The sequence below is a fragment of the Chrysochloris asiatica genome, unplaced genomic scaffold, assembly GCF_000296735.1.
Source record: "Chrysochloris asiatica unplaced genomic scaffold, ChrAsi1.0 scaffold00007, whole genome shotgun sequence".
Lineage (NCBI taxonomy): Eukaryota > Metazoa > Chordata > Mammalia > Afrosoricida > Chrysochloridae > Chrysochloris > Chrysochloris asiatica.
The window spans coordinates 11,067,790-11,074,248 of record NW_006408525.1 but is presented as its reverse complement, the minus strand read 5'-3'; the positions used below and the strand labels follow the sequence as shown (position 1 = coordinate 11,074,248).

Sequence of the window (6,459 nt, the reverse complement as noted above, 5' to 3'; positions counted from 1 at the left end):
CTTGATGGCACAGGGTTTGGGTTTTTCTTTTTTGAGGGGGAGGTCAGATCATCTACAAATATATGTGTCCAAGAAACAAAGTTCACAGTAAGGACATTTTGTATTCATCCTGGGCTGCTTTGAGGTATTCATGTAGATAGTCTTGTGCCAACAAATTCCATTTGAAAGGAGTATATGCTGTGAAGTTTGAGAAGGACTGACCATCCCAGCTTTGCTACAACCAAGATCATCTAGTTTTTTCTTCACTTTTGCCTATGAATTTGAACATGAAAATTTCTTCTAACAAGCCCATCTCTTCTTTTATCAACGAACCTCAAACTTCCTCCATGAGGAAGCCATCTATTTGTTTATCAAAAACCAATCATCTTTACAATATCTCAAGATTTATGCCTCTAGATGGATGATTATTTCATAGTCATAGGCACTTGTTGACCTGTTTATTCATTTACTGATGTATTTCACTAGATTTGTGGAATGTTTATGGTTCACAAGTCATTGTGTTTGGTACAACAGATATGCAAAGAAATCCAATATAGAACCTGTGGACAAGGACCAAAGGTCCAAAGAGGGAAAGATTTACACATAAGTGCCTATAATACAATGTAGGATATGGTTAGAGGTATATATAACTCAGTAGGAGCCTAGAAAATGAAAGTTCTCCTAAGCTACATCTTGGAATGGTATTCAACAATATCTTTGATCAACTCAATTCTGCCCCTCTAAGGGAGACCAATTGAATTTCATGATTTTTGTTTTGCACGGTTTCATAATAGGTGTATGAGAAAGATCCTATGGAACCACCAAACATCACACAAGTGTCAGAGTTTGTCCTCTTAAGGTTTTCACAGACACAGGCGCTCCAGAAATTCTTGCGTCTCGTGTTCCTGTTTGTCTAGATCACCACTCTTGTAGGAAACCTCCTCATCATGGTCACAGTGACTTTTGACTCTCGGCTCCACACACCCATGTATTTTCTGCTCCGAAATCCAGCTGTCATAGACCTCTGCTACTCCACAGTCACCTCCCCAAAGATGCTAGTTGACTTTTTCATGAAACCAAGACCATCTCCTACCAGGGCTGCACAGTTCTGATCTTTTTCTTCCACCTGTTGGGAGGTGGGACTGTCTTCTTCCTCTCAGTGATGGCCTATGACCGCACATACCCATCCTCCAGCCCCTCCACTATGTCACCATCATGACCACTCAGCTCTGGGTGAGGCTGGTGGTGGCTGCCTGGGTAGAAGGCTTCCTTCATTCCATTGTCCAACTGGGTCTGATGCTCCTACTCCCTTTCTGTGGTCCCAATGTGCTGGAAAACTTTTACTGTGATGTTCCTCTAGTACTGAGACTAGCCTGCACTGACACATCTCTCCTGGAGTTCCTTATGATCTCCAACAGTTGAATGTTGGTCCTCATCTGGTTCATCCTCCTTCTGATCTCTTATACTATCATTCTGGTGATGCTGAGGTCTCACTCAGGGCAGGAAAGGAGGAAGGCAGCATCCACTTGCACCACCCACATTATTGTGATGTCTATGATCTTTATCCCTGTATCTATATCTACTCTTGGCCCTTCACTCCCTTTCCCAATGGACAAAGCCATGTCCATGGGCCTCACAGTCATGACTCCTATATTCAACCCTATAATCAACACTCTGAGGAATCAAGAGAGGCAGTCAGCCATCAAGAGATTAGGCAGCTACTTGGTGGTTTACAACAGGGAGTGATCTTTAAGTAGATTGAGTTCAAATGACAAATCTCTCTGAATTTTTATTTTTTCATCTTAAAAATGGAGTGAAATCTTATGAAAAGTGCTAATTCAGATTAAGCGAATTGTTTTGAGGACCTTATTCCTGTGTCAAGCACTGTGTTGGGCACGTTCACACTTTTATCTCATTACTTATCACGTCATGAACAATATCAGTAAAAAGCTGAGAAGATATTGTACAAGCTGTTTTGTTCCTCTTTCCTTCCCCCTTCCCTTCCAGCAACCATTCCATCCTAAAAACACAAGTCATAAAATTGACAATAGATATATTATTATTTCAATTTAATTATTTTATAAAAAAGAAAGCAAGGCTCAGAGAAAAGTGACTTGCTGAATGTGAACGATAGAATCTGGTTCCTTTGACTCAAAGATTAGTGACATGAGACTTGAGTGGGGTTTGAAACTCAGAGTCTTCCACAACTGCCAGGGAAAATGTAGACAGTTCTTTGACTTTCTATGCTGGAATGTGAGCTCCTTGAGAGGAGGGGCCATGCTTAATTAATCATTAAGTCCTCCTTTGAACAGTGTTAGCATTCTTGCTTTTTCTTACTCCCTATGCATTTTCTGTGACAATTTTAGAATCTCTTTTTATTTGTTTCTTTATTTGTATGTTTACTTTCTACTTCTCCTTTGAGGTATGCATTGCTTTGTAAAAGTCTCAAGCCATGTGTAATATTGATCCGAAGTAAAGAAGATATGGCTGAAGTTTTTTGTTCCCCTTTCCTTTCCCTTTCTACCACTCATCTTCACTTTGTCATACTATGGTGTTTTGTGTGCTGCTGTGATGCTGGAAGCTAGGCCATAGGTATTTTAAGTACCATCAGAGTCACCCATGGTGGACAGGTTTCAGTGAAGCTTCCAGACTAACACAAATTAGGAAGAAGGAGAAGTGGACTACTTCTGAATGTTTAGCCTCTGAAAACCTTATGAATAACAGTGGAGCACTATTAGATATAGTGCTAAAAGTTGAAAACATTATGAATAACACCAGAATATTGTCAGATATAGTGCCAGAAGATGAGTCCCTTAGGTTGGAAGTTATTAAAAATACAACTGGGTAAGAGGTGTCTGTCTCTTCAAAGTAGAGTTGACCATAATGACTTGAATAGAGTAAATCTTTCAGTACCTTCATTTACTGATGGGGCACAATTCAAAATGAGGGGAAACAGTTACAAATATCCATTAATACCATGAACATGGAATGTATGGAAGTATGAATCTAAGAAAATTTGAAGTTGTTAAAAATGAAATGGAATTCATAAATACCAATATCCTAAGCATTGTTGTTGCTGAGTGCCATACAGGGTTTCTGAGGAATGTCTGGTGAGTTTAAACCTCAGATCTTATGGTCAGCAGTCCAAGCTTATTGTACAGTGCCACACCAGGACTCTAGTCCTACTCACTAGTGTGAGCTGAAATGGACTGGTATTGGTCATTCTGAATTGGACACTCATATGGTTTACTATGCCAGGAATGTCATTGTGTTTATTGTCAAAAAGAGCATTTCAAGATCTATCTTGAAGTATAATGCTATCTGTGATAGGATAATATTCATACGACTCCAAGGAAGACCAGTTGATACCACTGTTATTCAAACTTATGCACCAATTACTAAAGCCAGTGATGATGAAACTGAAGAATTCTACCAACTTTTTCAGTCTGAAATTGATCAAATATGCAATCAAGATGCATAGATAATTACTGGTGATTGGAATGTGAAGATTAGAAAGAAAGAAAAAGAAATGGTATTTGAAAAATATGGCCTTAGTGATAGAAACGATGCTAGAGATCACATGATAGAATTTTGCAAGTCTAGTGACTTATTCATTTTATATATTCTTTTCCAACAACATAAACAGGGACTATACACATGGACCAGATGGAATACACAGGAATCAAATTGACTACATCTGTAGAAAGAGATTATGAAGAAATTTCATATCATCAATCAAAACAAGGCCAAGTACAGAGTGTGGAACAGATCATCAATTGCTCATATGCAAGTTCAGGCTGAAGCTGAAGTGCATTTAAAACAAGTCCATGAGAGCCAAAATATGACCTTGAATATATCCTTCCTGAATTTATCTCAAGAACCTATATGATGCATTAGACACTAATGACAGAAGCCCAGAAAAGTTGTGGAATAACATAAAGAACATTATCCATGAAAAAAGCAAAGGACATTAAAAAGATAGGAAAGAAAGAAAAGACCAAAGTGAATGTCAGAAGAGCCTTTGATGCATGCTCTTGAGCACACAGAAGCTAAAGCAACAGGAAGAAATGAGGAACTAAAAGAGTTGAACAGAAAAATTTGAAAGGGTAGCTCAAGAAAACAAAATAAAGTATTATAATGAAATGTGTGAAGACCTGGAGCTAGAAAACTAAAAGGGGATAATGTATTAAGCATTTTCAAGCTGAAAGGACTGAAGAAAAAAATTCAAGCCTAGGGTTGCAATATTGAAGGAGTAATTGAAGGGCAAAATATTGAATGGTGCAGGAAGCATCCAAAGGAGATAGAAGGAATATACAGTCACTGTACCAAAAAGAACTGGTTGATACTCAACTATTTCAAGAGGTAGCATACAATCATGGAACCCTGATTAAAAGCTACTAGGTAATAGAGCAAATAAAAAAGGAAATAAAACAATTCTTTGAATCAAATGAGAACAAAAGCACAACACACCAAAATCTTTGGAACACAGCAAAAGAAGTTCTTGAGGGCAATTTAGAGCAATAAATGCACACATTCAAAAAGAAGAAAAGACCAAAACCAAAACCTAACCCCAACATTTCCAACAATTAGAAAAAAGCAGTAAAGCCCAATGTCACCAAAAGAAAAGAAATAATAAAGATCAGAACAGAAATAAACGAACCAGAAAACAGAAAAACAATAGAAAGAATCAACAAGACAAGAAGCTAGTTTTTAAAAAATAATTGATAAAGTTGACAAACCACTGGGAAATCTAACAAAAGAAAAGAAGAAGCAACTAGCATGAATAAGTAATGATATGGGTAATATCACAACAGAACCAATGGAAATAAAAAGGATAATAACAGAATAGTATGGAAAATTGTACTCCAACAAATTTGAAAATCTAGAAGAAATGGACAAATTTAGAGATACACATGACCTACCTAAACTAACACTGATTGAAGTAGAAAAATTGAACAGGTATATAACAAAATAGTCCTGGTGTGGCACTGTGGGCTAATGCATCAGGCTGTAAAGTTGTTTGAACTGCAAGTTTGGTGGTTCAAGCTCACCAGCTACTCCTTGGAAACCCTATACAGGGTCGCTATGGGTCGGAATCGACTCGATGGCACTTAACAACAACAACAACATAACAAAAGAAGAAAATGAAAAGGTCATTAAAAAGTTCCCAACAAAAAAATCCAGGCCCAGATGACTTTATTGGTGAATTCTACCAAACATTCAGAGAAGAGCCGACACTAATTCTATTCAAGCTATTCCAGAACATAGAAAGGATGGAAAATTCATGAATTCATTTTATGAAGTGAGCTTAACCCTGATACCAAAGTCAGGCAAAGACATCACTAAAAAAGATTACAAACCAACGTCCCTCTTGAACATAGATGCAACAATTCTCAGCAAAATCCTAGCCAATAGAATACTATGACATTTCCAAAAAATAATAAAATTTTAGCAAATTGGATTCATACCAGTTCTGCAAGGATAAGCACAGGACTGCTAACTGTAAGGATAGTAGTTCTAACTCATCAGCTGCTCCTCAGAAAACCTATACAGGATTGCTATCAGTCTGAACCAACTCCAGGGCACTTAACATCAACAACAACATGCAAAGATGGGTCAATATTAGAAAAACAATCAATGTAATCCATCACATAAATAAAGCAAAGGGAAAGAACCATGTGAGCATACTGATTGATATGGAAGAAGCATTTGACAAAACCCAACACCCATTCTTGATAAAAATACTCAAGAAAGAAAACAGAAATTGAAGGGCATTTCCTTAACATAATTAAGGAATCTATTAAAAACCAACAATATTACTCTCAACAGACAGAAATTAAAAGCATTCCACTTGCAAACAGAAATAGACAAGGATGACCTTTATCACCACTCCTGTTTAAAACAGTTCTGGAGGTCTTATCCAAAGCTATAAGATAAGAAAGGGGACTCAAAGATATCCAAATTGACAAAGAATAAGTAAAACTGTCTCTATTTGCAGACAATATGATCATACACATAGAAACTCCCAAAGACTCAGAAAATTATTGGAACACATTGAAAGAGTCAGCAAAGTGGCAGGGTACAAAAATCAGTTGGATTCCTCTCTACTGATAAAGACAGTTCTGAAAAGGAAATGAGGAAAATAATACCATTTACAATAGATGAAATTCCATTTACAACCAAAAGACAAAATTCTTAGGAATAACTCCAATCAGAGAAACAAAAGACCAACACAAAGAAAACAAAACATTACTACACAAAATAAAAAATAGAAGAATATACTATGCTCATGGATAGGAAGACTTAGTATTGTGAAAATGTCAACACTACCCGAAGTGATATATATTTATATAATGCAATCCAAATTCAGATTCCAAGACCATTTTTAAAGAGATGAAAAAACTAATCACTAACTTTGTATGGAAAAGTAAAGAGAACTGGATAAGCAAAGCATTACTAAAGAAAAATAAAACAAAGTAG

General features: G+C 36.8%; 1 pseudogene; it reads left to right on the top strand.

Moving 5' to 3' along the window:
- Positions 1-791: 791 nt before the first annotated feature.
- On the top strand, positions 792-1,725 carry LOC102811942 (annotated as a pseudogene).
- Positions 1,726-6,459: the final 4,734 nt, after the last annotated feature.